Source organism: Sceloporus undulatus, chromosome 6 (assembly GCF_019175285.1).
Source record: "Sceloporus undulatus isolate JIND9_A2432 ecotype Alabama chromosome 6, SceUnd_v1.1, whole genome shotgun sequence".
Classification (NCBI taxonomy): domain Eukaryota; kingdom Metazoa; phylum Chordata; class Lepidosauria; order Squamata; family Phrynosomatidae; genus Sceloporus; species Sceloporus undulatus.
The window spans coordinates 65,016,315-65,032,058 of record NC_056527.1 but is presented as its reverse complement, the minus strand read 5'-3'; positions in this window follow the sequence as shown (position 1 = coordinate 65,032,058).

Here is a 15,744-nt window from a genome sequence, read left to right as displayed (position 1 = left end):
ATGTCAAAATCTGGATGTTGTGCTATTGCCACCTGTTGAGTGATGTTGTGCTAAAGTAGTGAGTTAACTGTGTATTCACTGGAGATCATTGTGGTTGCAAACTAAGCTAGTCTTGCTACAAAATGGATTGAATAAGAAGAAACTAAAAGCCAAAGCATTAGTGGAGTTGGAAGGAATCAAAATCAAAAACTAATTGAGATACTGCCTTGCTGGTGTGGTGTTTGATAGGGAGGGGTAGTAAAGAATAGAAACCTGAGAAAAACAATTTGTGTGTCTACTGTTGTTACATGCATTCAAGTTAAATCCAATTTATGACAACCCTATCATAAGGGTTTCTTGGCAAGATTTATTCAGAGGAGGTTTGTCATTGCCTTCCTCTAAGGCTGAGAAAGTATGGCTTGCCCAGTGGGTTTCCAAAGCTAAGTAGGGATTCAAACTATGGTCTCGAGTCCTGGTCCAACATTCAAACCACTAGACCACACTTGCTCTTGGTATGGTTATTGCTACTTTCTATTATTGACTTGCTCTCTTAAAGACATAATGTGATTCTTGTTAGCAAATGGTCTAAGAAAAAATGTGTTCTTCCTAGGGCTAGCCCACATTAATTTTCTGCCTGAGGCAGAACAGCAAATGGCACCTTCCTCCATCTCCCTGCCACCCAAGTCAAGATGCACAGGAAATAACTAACATTTGCTGCCCTTCTATGATATGTGAAAGTTCCTGAGACACTGCTTCATGATTTCTAATGGCAAGAGTGTCCTTGAGCAAAACTATGTACTCTATAATTGGATATATTGATATGGATGGACATACACATGAACAGCTATATAAAATTTTAAAAATCAAAATAAAACACACAAATCTGATTGTTGTTCTTTAAATGTTCATCATGTAAATAAGGTTTTAGGTCTAGCTTTAGGTAAACATACATTGCACCCTCATTTTGAAGAAAGAAAGACTTCATACCTATACAACTAAACTATTGTAGTAACCCCAAGTAAAAAAAAATGCACTGCTGGTTTTCTGTAATCAAGTTTTATGAATTACATTATAGTAGCATTCTGTTTTGCTGCTGTACTACTATAATGTGACTTATTGTTTCTATTACAAACAAGTCATTATGCTATAAATTCATTTTATACCAAAACTTGGCATTTTCAACCCATATCACAAAACTATTATTATTTGTTTTCTTAGACCCACACTAGAGAAGTATACTTGGTGATCTTCAAGTTGTATAACAATATAATAATTTAGATTTTCCAAAGAAAACTGCTATTCTCAGATAATTATTGTAGCCAGCACTTTTTATGGTAAGATGTGACAGATGGAACATTAAGATCATGGCCTGAAGCTGAGAATGGCCCTTTCTCGGAACAGTTTCCAAAATTTCTCCCTACCCAGGCTTGCATACAAAATATTAGGATAGTGAAAGATTAGCAATATTCCTTGAAGTTATAATTGGTTCCCAAAAGACCCCTGCCATGGATGGATTGCGTGGGGCCCAGGTAACAGAAGACAGCCAGCCAGCAGGGGAAGCAGGAGGAAGAGGAGGGGAGGGAAACAGAGTGCCCCTGTGCCGCACAGTGCCAGTTCAAGGCACACTTTCTGACCAAGTCACACTCTCTCAACCAGAGGGGAGAGGAGGAGAAGGCAGAGGAGGGCCCAGGACTGCTCTACCCAGGCTCCCCACCAGTGAGGCTTCCAAGGGCAGGTAGGAGCCGGGGGCCTAGAGGGAGAGCATGTAGCATTCATATAATCTGTCAAAATGACAGAATATGTGAATGATCCAGCTAGATTTTTTTAAAAGGAGTGGGAAAAACATCCATGCCTTTGTCGAATGGCTGCACGACACATTGCCACTGACAACAACAGAAGTGAAATTTATTGACAACATGGAGGATCCAGCTTGAAGCACTCCTTTTGGAAATGTGAACGTCAAGCAGGGTAAATTGTACCAGGGATCTTTGATCGGGATAAAAGTAGTATGAACTTCTTGGCAGAGAGATTCGGTGCCAGCTTAGCAAATCTGATCCTGATCTATCAAGGGCAAATGCTTCAGTGAGAATGGGGCTTAACAATTGGATTTAGGCCACTGCATGCTACATAGTACCAGCTTTAAATTCTGGGAGGAATTCAGTAGCAGTCTAGTGTAAACATAAAGTGGCATTTGAGTCCAGCAAAATGAAATAAATTGTGCATAATAAGTTAAACACATAAATAATCTCCCCCCCCACCGCACACATCCCCATACATGCTAGAAATACAAGCCTAAATAGAACAAAAGAAGTGAAATGAAAATAAAAGACATTATTGCTTCTTTTATTTCTCCTAGATTTTCTTTGGATTAAACTGTGATATTTGATCAGATGTTTAAACTCTCATTTTTTTAAAGTTGTACTAAATAAGATGCAGAACACCATAAGACTAAACTTCTCTCTGTGTTTTTTTCCCCCCAAATCAAATTTTAAAAGTCTGGTTTTGACCTACCCACCCTCTGAAGCACAAAAAGTGCTCTTAAACAAATATCAAAAAGAAAAGAAAAAACAGACAGCCACTCTACTAGGGAACAACTACTGTTTTCTTAAACAAAATAAGCCACAAGCAGAAAGTAGAGGAAGTTTCTGTTTTTCTATAGGCCTTAATAATGATCTGTTTGTTCTTTATGAAGTATGGGCTAAATCTTCATAATTTATGTGTTACTTCATCAAACATGCTAATATTTATATGGCACAGCCATTAATCTTGATGGCTCCTAAAGGATGGATCAATATTTTAAAGGTCTGTTATTGCTTAGAGGATCTTTCAGATATTTGGAGACATGCTAAATACCTTTGAAGGACCATATTCTTTCTTATGAACCAACTTGTGCTGAGATATGCGGATAAGACCTTTCTCTCTGACCCACCACCCTTACTTACTTACTTACTTACTTATTTATTTATAGCATATATAGCATCTGATGAGCACATAGGAGAGGGCCTTTTCAGTGTCTGATCCTAGCTTGAAATTCACTTCCCAGAGAAGTTATACTGGTACCTGCCTTACCTTCTTTGCATAAACAAGCCAACACTTTTCTATTCTGGCAGGCATTTGATGAGTGATGATATAAGGCCTATCTTACACAGTTCACTAGATATTGCTAATTGATATGCGTGTACATGAATTTCAATATATGTTATAATCTGTTTTGAATGTGTTTTAACTTTTTTATTTTGTGGATTTTAAACAATGGTCTAAAACACATTGCAGAAATAATCCAGTTTGAGACTGCTTTCGCTGCTCTGACTCAATGTTAGGAAATTCTGGGAACTGTAATTTTGTGAGACTTTTAGCCTTTGTTGTCAGAGACCTCTGGTGCCACAATAAATCACAGTTCCTAGGATTCCCTAGCACTGAGCCAGAGCAGTTCAAGCAGTCTCAAACTGGAATATTTCTGCAGTGTGTTTTGGACCAATGGTTTTTAATCACTGCAAACAGTTTGCAATGAGTTGCAACCAAGATGCTTTGAGTTGGAATCTGGGGGAAAGGTGGAATCATAGAATCATAGAATAAAAATAAATACAACAACAACAGCAACAACAACAACTCTTTGCAATTCTTTGTGCTCTAAATAGACCCGCATGATACGAAGTCATGACTAGTCCACAAGCTGTTCTGTTTTGGGCTCTTTAAAGGTATTATAGGCCCTATTTATATGGGCTATTAAGCACATCCTTTTTAGACTCTCCCCAACCCTAGTATGTATTGAGTACAGAAAAATGGTGGCGCCCTGTCTACATGGGCACCACCATTTTGACGTAATGGCCGTGTTGCATCCAAATGGCGCGGCACGGCTGTTATGTCTTGGTGCCGCTGAAGGGCGCTTGTGATGCCCTTTCAGCGGCGCCAGAAGGAGCTCCGTTTTGGAGCTCCTTCCGCCGTGCATATTGCTGGCATGGCTTTTAAACGACCACCCCAGTGATACAGAGAGAAAGGGACCGAGAGGCTGTGGCAGCTCAGGCCCCGATCCGTTAGGGAAAGGGGCGGGTGCAGGCCGCCCCAAAGGGGCGGTCTGTATCCCGCCACAGAATCAATGAAGAGCCTCAAGGGCCACCTGGTCCAGCATCTGGCCAGTGTTGGAATCCACAGGTAAACTCTTTTTGAGAAGGGGTATAATCTATCTGTTTAAAGACTTTCTCAAAGTAGAAGAATCTATCATCCTCCACAACATTCTATTCTTAACACAGTAACCACCACCACCACCCCCCATTTTTTTTCCACATAACATTTTTGTAACAGTGGATCCATTTCTTCTCCCTCTTCCAAACAGTATGACATTGAATGCATAATATGTTTGGTGTTGTAAAACAAAGTAAATAGTAGAACTAACAAAACAGTTCAATTTTCCAAACAACTAGTCACCAGAATTTCCCATCCCCCCATTCCTGCAACTTTCTGGTTTTATAGGGAAAAGAATGCAGTTCTGGGGATGTGGGCAGAGCAGCTGTTTTATTTCCCTTCCCCTTAAAATCATTGGGAGGGATATTTCTTGCATTAGATCCAGGGCTGGTGTAAAGTGCTGCCATCATAGGAGGTGGGTTGAAGAAATGTAACAGAAGACATTAAGTGTGATCCTCTACTATGCTCTCCATATTCAGCCTGTCTTCCACTGACTTTTCTGCTGACTTTTTTTCATTGATCAAATAGTTCCAATATCAGCAGAGAGATCCAGTGGTGTACAGAAGATGCATTTGTGGCTCAGCTTGGAAAGTTACTGTAATAGGTCCCAAACACCCTCAAAGTAGTTAGTTACTATTATACAGTCAGCCACGCCATATGCAGGCTTCTCCTACATGGCTTTCAGCTTACGCCGAAGCCGTGGTACAATTAAGTAAATGCGGCACATGCTGCACCATGCTGTATGCACACACCCCATTGTTTTCAATGGGGCACGAGCATATGCAGTTTTCCCCTTATGCGGGGGGATGTGTGCAACAGATCCCCCATGTAAGAGGAGGGCTGACTGTAGTCTATTTTTTTTTAAACCACAACTTTATTTTACCATTTCTTTAAAGTTAAATAGAATGGTTGGATCTCAGCTAGTTCTAGTACTTAACTAGTATTTAGATCTAAGCATAAAAGGCTCCTCCCCACACATACCACCACCACCTCTATTTTCTGGAAGATGTCCCATGAATGTATCAGAACACAAGGACCCTTTTTAATGACCCCTTACAGACTAATGCCAATGACATCATGACATCAAAGTGTGGGCGGCAAACATTAGAGAATGGAAATGTGTGGGGACTTTCCATAACTAGAAAAGAGTTTGGTAATAGGGACTTTTACCCAGGGAAGATCCCCTCTGCTGCATAGGATGTTTTTTCAGCCAAGAACTATATTTCTAAAACCCACGCCTAGATGACCAGTTTTGCTGCATGCTCCAATTTTTGCAAAAAAGAATAACATGTTTTGTTCTTTGGCATTTTATACTGTAAACCCTCTGACAAATCTGTATAGAATATGTAACATAATTAGTATATAAACTGCCTTTCAATTATGGTAATTAGCAATTAGACACATATAAACTGCCTTTCAATTAAGGTAATTAACAATTAAAGATATTAAACTTACAAAAGCATATGCCACAAAAAAGAATGACTACGTATGTATGTATGTATGTATGTATGCATGGAATTTATGTCATGTAGCAACATTATACTAGGAGAAAGGAATATCTGTCTGTCTATCCATCTATCTACCCCAACTATTCATGATAATGGTCAGCATGTCAGATTTATGCAGGAATACTTGGGTACAACTCTCTATTCACTGTGAAGCTGATGTGGCGACTTTAGATTAGTCACAATCTCATTTTAAACTTTGAAACCACTAATAAGCTGTTGAATGAACATACAACAGGAGAAGGGTATCATGTATGCCACCTTTAGCTTTAAAGAAAAATGGAAGAGGCATGTAATAAATACAATAGGCCCTTGGTATCCACTCGGGTTTGGTTCCAGGACCCCCCATGAATGCCAAAATCTGTGGATGCTCCAGTCCCATGAAATAGAATGATGTAGGGCCCGAACAGATGGGCTGAACAAGCCAGCTTCTGCATGGCTTGGGAGTGTGGCGATTAGATGATGCAAACCCCCAAGACATACAGAAGATGCACCAAAGATGCGCCCAGGCCATGGAAACCCAACCCAAAGAGGAATGGGGTTTTTCTGCTCCAATTTGGACCCATGGCAGAGGATGCTCTTGGGAACACAGCATGTGGTTGCCACGGTCTTGCGGCATCTTGGACAGGGGCAGCTTCAAGCCGTCCCTTCATGCCAGTCTGTTTCCCCTGATAGTGAAAGGATGTCTTTATATAAGATGGCAAAATCAAAATTTGGTTTCTGGAATTTGTATATTTAAAAAAATATTTTCAAGCTGTGGATGATTAAATCCATGGATAAAGAATCCACGGATATGAAGGGCCAACTGTAGATGTAAATATCCAAAAAGAAAATCTTAAAAGGTCCCAGAACCCCCATGGATACCAAAATCCATGGATGTGCAAGCCCCATTATATACAGTAGGATAGTGAAATGGTGTTCCCTATATAAAATGGCAAAATCAAGATTTGGGGTTTTTTTTTTTTTGTTTGTTTTTTGGAATTTATATCTTTTTGGAATATTTACAAGCCACGGATGGTTGAATCTGTGGATAAATAATCCGTGGATATGGGGGGCCAGCTGTATTATAGTTTGTCACACTCTGTGCAAGCATTGTTGTTCCAAAGGATGAATCTCCCAGAAATCCTTCCTTAAAATATTCTGTATAAGTTATAAGGTCCAGTAGAAAACTCATAATAATAAGTACAAGGTTGTCAAAATAAGGTAAGGTAGGGACTATGCAGACTGCTCCCGAAGGGGCGGCCTGCAGCTGTCTTCATCTTAGAAAGATTGAGAGTGGAGCAACCGCATGCCATGGCCCTGATCTGGCCTTTCCATGAAGCGGCTCCTTTTTGCACCCTGGAAAGGCTGCCGTAGCCACTGGCGTTGTGGCTTTATGGCACTGCTTTGGTGCTGCATCATCTAAACACAGTGCCAGAGGAGCACTGTGATGCTGCTCACTGTGTGGTGTGGTGCACAGCATCACACTGACCTGGGAGCAGAGTTGGGGCAAGTGTCATGTAGACATCACACCCCAACTCAGCCAGGAACCATCCAGGAACATGCTGCACATGTGACAAATGCACATCTTTCTATTGTCCCAGGTGGCAGGGACAGTCCTGATTAATCATCTTATCATCCCATTTTTTCAAATGATTTTAAAATGTCCTAGTTTCTTTCTTCTACTCTCATTTTTCCTTTTAGTTTACTTTCATTGGTGCAAATGGAGTTGAAAGTGAGAAGGTAGTTTACAGTCAGCTAATGCAACAAGGGAGAGTGAAGTGGGGGGGGGGGGGCAGAATCTTTCCTTTCCCAGTAGGCTCAGGTAAAAGGAAATGGCTGCAAGCCTCTCCTAGCCTTCTTCTTCACTAGTAACATTTGCCATCTTGACCAAACACTGATGTTGTTAAAAATCAGGTGTCTCCTGGTTTTTATCTGTGAAATGTTGGAGGATATGCAAATAACATATGCACTTTGTCCTAAGCTTCAGCTAGTATAGTAAATGGCTCTGTGAAGTGTGACACAGGAAGACAAATTTCACTCTTCCAGCTGTTCACCTGGAAAAGCAAAAGGGCAAAGACCTGGTTTTATAGTATTTCAGTCATCATCCAGAAGCAAAGTTAGAAACCAGTATTCTTTGTTCCCTACAAAATTCTTATAGGCATATGGAATCTAGTGCAACTATACAGGCTTGGGCTTTGCATTTTTGTATTTCTTCTGAAAAAAGATTTAAGATTCTGTTGTATCACCACTTTAAAGAAAGGGGAGCAGTAAAGGTACTAGTAAAAAGGGGGGAAAGAAGTAATAATAATAATAATAATAATAATAATAATTTGTTTTATTTATATACTGCTATCCCAAAGATCATAGCGGTGAACAGCAAGTAAGCTAATTAGCAAGTAAGCTAATTTGCCCCCAACAGTCTGGGTACTCATTTTAGTGATCTCGGAAGGATGCAAGCCTGAGTCGAACTTGGGCCCTTTTGCTGGTCTTGAACTCGCAACCTTGTAGTTTCGAGTGAATGGCTGCAGTACAGGGCATAGATGATATCTCTAGTATAGAGGAGTAAGACATTTTATTAGCCTATCTGCTTTCAAAACATACATCTTCTTTAGGGGCACCCAAGGAGCACACCATGGCACTGGGTTTACTTGTGCAGTTATTATCAATTTTTCATAGCTTACATCCCATTAGTCATTCTATCAAGTACATTGGGTCTTATGAAGGTAGAAACAAAGCTGACTTTTTCCAAGAAGATTGCTTCCAATGCAAGATTGAGCTAGTTTTATCATGGTTGTTGCTGCCATTTGCACAGGATATTTTTGGCACAAAAGTCCTGTCTGCACAAAACTACTACATTTTCCCCTTTCTGAATCTAAGTGTATACACACATAACAAGTATAACAAACCACTTAGAATATATCACAACACAAACAACTCATCTGGTGTAACTGCTTTTCCTACAATGCAGCAATGATCACAAATCACAATATATAATATTGCAGTTTACAAAACTGTCATTTCAGAAATATGTGCAGAAAGTGCTCACAAATGCATTTTTTTCTCCACGACAAACATCAGAACTCCTGCTCTCTGTTCTCCATATTCTCATTTAGTGCACAAGAATGAGTCAAGTCAGGGATTTTATCCCTAATTCTAACTGAGATGTCTATCCACATTACTGAAAAATAAGTATGCATTTTACGTCCAGGTATGATACATGATTGGGAATCTCTTTAATATTCTGTTAATTTACAGTCTTGTCTTAGGCTCTGCTTTAATAATGGTTTGGCACATTACTGTCCTTTAAAATAAAAGCCAAATGGAAATCTGGAGGAAAGGAAAGGCAGGCTCCAAGGCAGCTGACTGAGAGTTTTGTCACAAGTTTTTTAGGCCTCTGTTTAAGACTTGAAATTTGAATTTGTTCAAATCTTCCTGGAACAGAATGTAACACAGGCAATTCTGAAGCATCAATTTCCAACTTTTTCTTCCAGCTAAAAAACACTCAGTTCCAGCTGACACTTATCTTGAAACTGGACACCAAGGGAAAGCATTCTGGCTTCAGCTAAAGGACCTGAGTCACTAGGGGTTTGCCCCCAGACACACAGAAATAACAGCAAGCTAAAGGGAACACAAACTTGGTCCATCGATAAAGCAAGGGCCATTAGGTGGTACAGTTTCAAAATGGCCAGCAAGGGAAAACCAGTCTGCCCAGAATTGCATTTAAATGTGACACCAACTTTTGAACTGGCTCCTGTCACTTACTTTTCATGCCGTTCCCTCTTCCCTTGCTTATCTTGTCACATTTGCTTCTATGTTTGGTGGTAGACTTTGTCTCTGTTTCTCACTGATGGAAACCATGTTGAATGAGAGTGGTCTGAATCTTATTAGTTAATTCTGATTAGAGTAGAATTAATTATTGAAGTCATTATATGCAGAAAACCGACTGATTCAATGGGTCTACTCTAGTTGACACAAATAATAGGATTCAGGCTAATATATGTCCGAAAAGTAGAATAAAGTTGCAGTAGACTTTGTCTCTGTATGTTTATGGCAGGGGACTTCACAGTTATTCCAGAGTACAGAGATGACAGGTGACCTCGACAGCAAATATGTTATGAAACCATTTCAAGCCAGGTCAGAGATGAGCTTGACAAGATGATCAAAAACCAGTGAGCCAAGGCTACAGTGAGCAATTACTATGTGAACTAGAACCAACTTTTCTGAAAGCTAAAGCAATTGCTCGCCAAATTGTGTCTATTGGGGCAGAGGCTAAAGTAATTGCTCTGGGTGCTATAGACCATGTCCAAAATTGTTTATTCATTAAGATGGCTGTCTCTAAACTTGCGACACACAAGATAGTAGCAAATGGAACATATCCGATACATCTCAAAGGCTCTGTGCCACCTCATCACACTCCAGCACTTCCAAAGTTGAGGATTGCCTTCTGTACTTTTGCTATACATTTGGCAATTAATAAACCATGTACTGCCAATAGGCACAGCAGAAATCATGAACAGGAGCCAGATAAAATCGTGGTCAGGCTAGGCTGGATTCTGTTTTCCTCTTGTACCACACTTAATGCAATTAGAACAGCTTTGTTTTGACTATTGCTGCAGCTATGCTGTGTTGTAATACAAAATGAAGGAGTGTCATGCTCTGTAGGTTTTTAAAAATAGTTTGATAGTTGGTAGTGGACCAATTGCTGATCATTCTAGAGAAAGGATGTATGTTCATAGTAAAATATGTGTTACACTCAAAGGATCTGTGTTATTTTGATCTCCAGCTAGAACTAAGAAAAACTGGACATGACATGAGTGCATTACCCATCATGACAATTCTATCACACTGCAGAATCTTCTTAGGGTAATACTTCTGTTCCAGGAGCCCTTTCACTATACACAATTGTACAATGGAATTATGGGATCTGGGATTTGCAGTTTGAGAGAATGTATTTAGAATTCTCTACCGGACTATAAACCACAGGAATCCATAGGATGCAGCCACAGCAGTTAAAGGAGAATTCTAGCACTAATACTGTTTTATGTGAAATGTGTCTTGATAAATGAATATTTTGTTCTTTCGTTTATCATTACTTTGATTAAAGTGGTCCTGGACTTCTAGAGTGCATTCAGTGTAGGTTTGCCATAGGGCGGATTGGTTTGCCATAGGGTGGTATACAAATAAATATTATTATTATTATTATTATTATTATTATTATTATTATTATAGGTGAGGGTGCCATTTTCTGCTTTAGAAAATGTCTTTGATTGGTGCTGATGTTACATATTTCATATGCAGAGTGCACAGGTCATGTCAAGGGAAGCCAGACCAACTCTACCTCTGTTGTCATCTCACCTGTATTTTTATGGTTTTTAAGGTGAATTACTTGCTGAAGTGGATTTAATGGCTGTGTGCTTTTTATTTCAATGTATTTTCAGTTGTGTTTTAATTAGTCTTATATTTTAATCATAGTTTTCAGTTTTATTTGTGTTGCAAGCTGGCTTGACGGTTATTTTTAGTGGAACAGTGGGCTATAAATTATTGGAAATAAAGAGTCATCAACACTTGGATTTAGTAACTGAGGAGAGAGGGAACTCTGAAAAGCATGTCCTATTTTAACTCTGTTTCTTAATCTATGTAACTCAAGCCTTTTCTGTTTCCTGCCTACAGAGGTCATTTCTTTCCAAAAGGTTAGTCTAGTGTTTGATGGCCCTTTGTTTAAGAAGAAAGCATCTTGAGGCTTCTCTGACTCAAGATGATAAACACATAAACATGAGAGTCAGCATCAGGGGTCCAAAACACATTGCAAAAATAATCCAGTTTGAGACCACTTTAACTGCCCTGGCTCAGTGCTAGGGAATCCTAGGAATTGTAGTTTATTGTGACACCAGAGCTCTCTGACAGAGAAGGCTAAATGACAGAGAAGTCACAAAACTACAGCTCCAAGAATTCCCTAGCATTGAGCAATTAAAGTGGTCCCAAGATGGATTATTTCTGCAGTGTGTTTTGCACCAAGGACTTGTCTACCAAAATATAGATAGTTTTTTGTTCTATCTACTTTTCTATCCCTGATGGATTTCTTGCCACAAAAATTATTAGGTTTTATGTGAAGTCGAAGGCTTTCAAGGCTTGCATCCATAGTTTTTTGTGGGTTTTTCGGGCATGTGTCCAGTTCTGGGCGCCACAATTGAGAAAGGACATTGAGAAACTGGAGCGTGTCCAAAGGAGGGCAACAAAAATGGTGAAGGGTCTGGAAACCATGCCCTATGAGGAACGATTTAGGGAGCTGGGGATGTTTAGCCTGGAGAAAAGAAGGTTAAGAGGTGATATGATGGCCCTGTTTAAATATTTGAAAGGATGTCATATTGAAGAGGGAGCAAGCTTGTTTTCTGCTGCTCCAGAGAACAGGACCCGGAACAATGGATGCAAGCTACAGGAAAAGATATTCTACCTCAACATTAGGAGGAACTTCCTGACAGTAAGGGCTGTTCGACAGTGGAATGCACTCCCTCGGAGGGTGATAGAGTCTCCTTCCTTGGAGGTCTTTAAACAGAGGCTGGATGGCCATCTGTCAGGGATGCTTTGATTTGGATTTCCTGCATGGCAGGGGGTTGGACTGGATGGCCCTAGTGGTCTCTTCCAACTCTACGATTCTATGATTCTATGATTCTATAATTTATTCCTGACATTTCACCTGCATCTATGGCTGGCATCTTCAGAGAATGGTGGCATGGAGGTGTGTGGGATATATATACTGTGTGGCCCTTGGTTGAGAACTCATATCACACTGGGCATGCTGCACTCTGTTTAACAGAAATACCAAATATTCCTACATGAATTTCATAAATAAATACAAATAAAATAAATAAATACACTTCAAGCACTCCCTACGGCACAAAATAAGATCACCCCCACTATTCTTTCTGCAATGAGGATTGTTATTTTGATATGTGTGTGTGTGTGTTTGTCCACATGCACATGCCTTCAAGTTGCATATCAATTTATGGATACCCCATGAATTTCATAAAGTTTTCTTAAGCAAGAAATCTTGTATCTCTTGTATATTTTCTTCTGCGTATTTTATGCAATGTGGTTATTGCATAAAGGACCCACAATCAATTTTACATGTTACAACAAAATAGGATTCCAGCTAGTCTTGTTGGGTTCCAAGAGGCCAACATTGCCTTCTTCTGGGATATTCTATTATACTTCACCTCCTTCCCCCTAATTTTTCATTTTTGCCTCTCCAGCAAAAAAATAGACCAATTCCCATGAGAAGTTCCCCCTTAGGTTTAATTTTACATTTCTCCAAATCTTGACGATTGCCCTACCCAGATGATGCCACTGTCTTATGCATGGATGGTGCCATTTTGGCTACATAAGGGTCCACAATCAGTGTGCATGCTTGTAAATCACTTGGAAGACTACAGCCCTGTACAGACAGGCCAAAATAAAGCTGCTTCAGGTCACTTTGGAGGTACAGTAGTCCCTCGGGTTACGAAATTAATTCGTTCCGCGGCTCCGTTCGTAACCCGAGTAATTTCGCAACCCGAAAAGGCTTTTTTTAGCGCTGGAAAGCCGCTAGCCGCGCTTTGCGGTTTGAATTTCGCGCCGAAAAAAAATTCGTAACCCGAAAAAAACATCATATCCCGGAACAGTTTTTTCCAATGTAACTTTTTCGTATCCCGGAAATTTCGTAACGCGATCAATTCGTATCCCGGGGTACCACTGTATACTGTTTAAATGATGCATGCGTCCTAAGAGTCCGGAAGCTGTGCCAAAACCACACTCCAGTTCTAAGGACTGGAACATGGCTTTGGCGTGGCTTCCAAATTCTTCAACAAATCATGTTTGTGTCCCAACAGGTATATATTACTGTTTCTCATAAATTTTAAGAATATGACTGAGATGATGGCAAATTCATTCAAAATTATGAAACAGTTAAAAAATTTTCAAGCAAAAGAAATGGGATTGAGTCATGAAGAAGAGTTATGAGGTAACTGTCGCTTTTTCTGTGTATTGATCAATCTCTGTCTACAACGATTTTCTTATAATCCATTGCTTACCTTTGTTCAGCCCTGCTCTGTCTTAGTTCACTTTCTGAATAGTCAGTGTGCAGTGATCATCAGGGCAGGAGTAGAGTGGAAATGCATCAAGAATACTAAATAAAAGTTTAACATAGGTTGAATACAGATCACTATGTATTCTGAATATGTGAAATCTGACTCTTTATTTTCCACAGAATATGCCATTTTGCCTCCACACAACCATGGATGCCTATAGGAATCTAACAGAATGCCAAATACCTTTTCTTTCTGATATTCATACCCACTCACATATGTCGATTCTGCTTTTCTCCATTCTGTCCACTTTGCAAAGTTTTTCTTGCTACATTTCATAGATTATATATATGAATGAAATGATTGATGTCTGGTATTTATATCAGCTATGAATCGTATGTCTTGGCTTCCTCCTTTCTCAGTGATGTCAGTTCGAATTAAAGGATCCAGTGATACTTATGGAATTCCTAGGGAATGAACATGAAATTTGTATGAAGGTGTTCTATAACTGTCACTGGATGCTTTCATTCCAACTGAGCTCACAGGAAGAAGGAAGGTGAAATATCTAATTCATGGCTGATATAAATACATTTGCCAATTGTTTACTTACATTTATAATCAATTTTGTAGTCGACTGTGTTTCTGCAAGATGCAGTTCTACCTGCCTGCAGTGCTGTTTAGATTTCTTTTTGGCCTTTTTTAGGCATATATATTTATCCAATATCAGATGACAGCTCAAATGAAAGAGAATTTTCTTCACTTTATAGTTCACCCAGCCAAAGGTTGTCTCCATAAGGATTCTCAGCCCTCTAAACATGTTTTTGAAGTGCACACAGAAATGCACTGTGTGGGGAGGAATAACTCCATTAGTAGAATCTGCAATTGGTTCATTGTCCACAGCAAAATAATGGTAATATCAGTGTCATCAACCCAACCCATCATGTGGTGAAATTTTACTTTATTTTGCTTTATTTTATTTTTTCAACATTTACATAATTTTAAAAAATATTTACATAAGCATAATATATTTTATTGCTTTTATGAAGGTTATATAAAGTTAAAATATTCCCTGTTGAGACATGTATAATCCTGAGATCCATCCCGTAACTGGCTTCCAAATCTTTGTCTGATTTCAAGTATGATGACAGTTTGACTAACTTTACAAAGTCTCATGTTTCTTTAGCTATTCAGAATTTATGGGTCTGGTTGCTGACATATACACACATGCACACCATGCTGATTAACAATATTTCACAAGAGTAGTCCTTGTGTAGTAATACACAAGTGAATAATATTTTTGAATACTTTCAGGCAGAGCATTTTTAACAAAATGCAATAGGCAGATGTTGAAGTTCCTATAAATACTGCTGTTGACACATTTTATTTAAAACATTTATGACAATTTCTGAGCACTTAACAACTTTAGATCAACACTATACATGTAGTAGGGAAGGTTACCAGATCAGCCGGACCTCATTTCACTTCAAAGCCAGGGGCCATCCTCTGTGATGTCCCAAAGGTGGGTCCTTATAATGTCCCAGGAGAAAGGTAGGCAAAATTTGGGACAAGAGCTAGAAATGCTTCTGGGCCTTCTGATTGTGAACCATTTTTTGATAGTCAAGCCAGGGCAATGATCTCTAGCATTCTTACTAGGAATTGTATCCTACAAGGCCTTACTTACAAAGCACATGACATAAGAGAAATTTTTCCAGGCTCTATGCTGCTGCTAGGACAGACCGCAGGGACTTTTCTCCAGGCCTCACATTACTGCTGTTGGGGCTTATGCAATAAGAAGGCTAAAGGATGACAACACTGGCTCTCATTTCCATCCTTTGCTCCAGGTGGCACAATGGGCATAAGCACATGTACCCATGGGCTCTCCTCAGTACCCTGCCCTAACACTTCACTTTTTGGAGCATCAGACTTACACTAGTGCAACACACAGAAACACCTTTATACTGTGTCAGTGTTAGGAGCTGGGAGGAGGTATAACCCCAAATGTTAAAACCACATCTCTTTCCCCCAGTTTCTGTGTG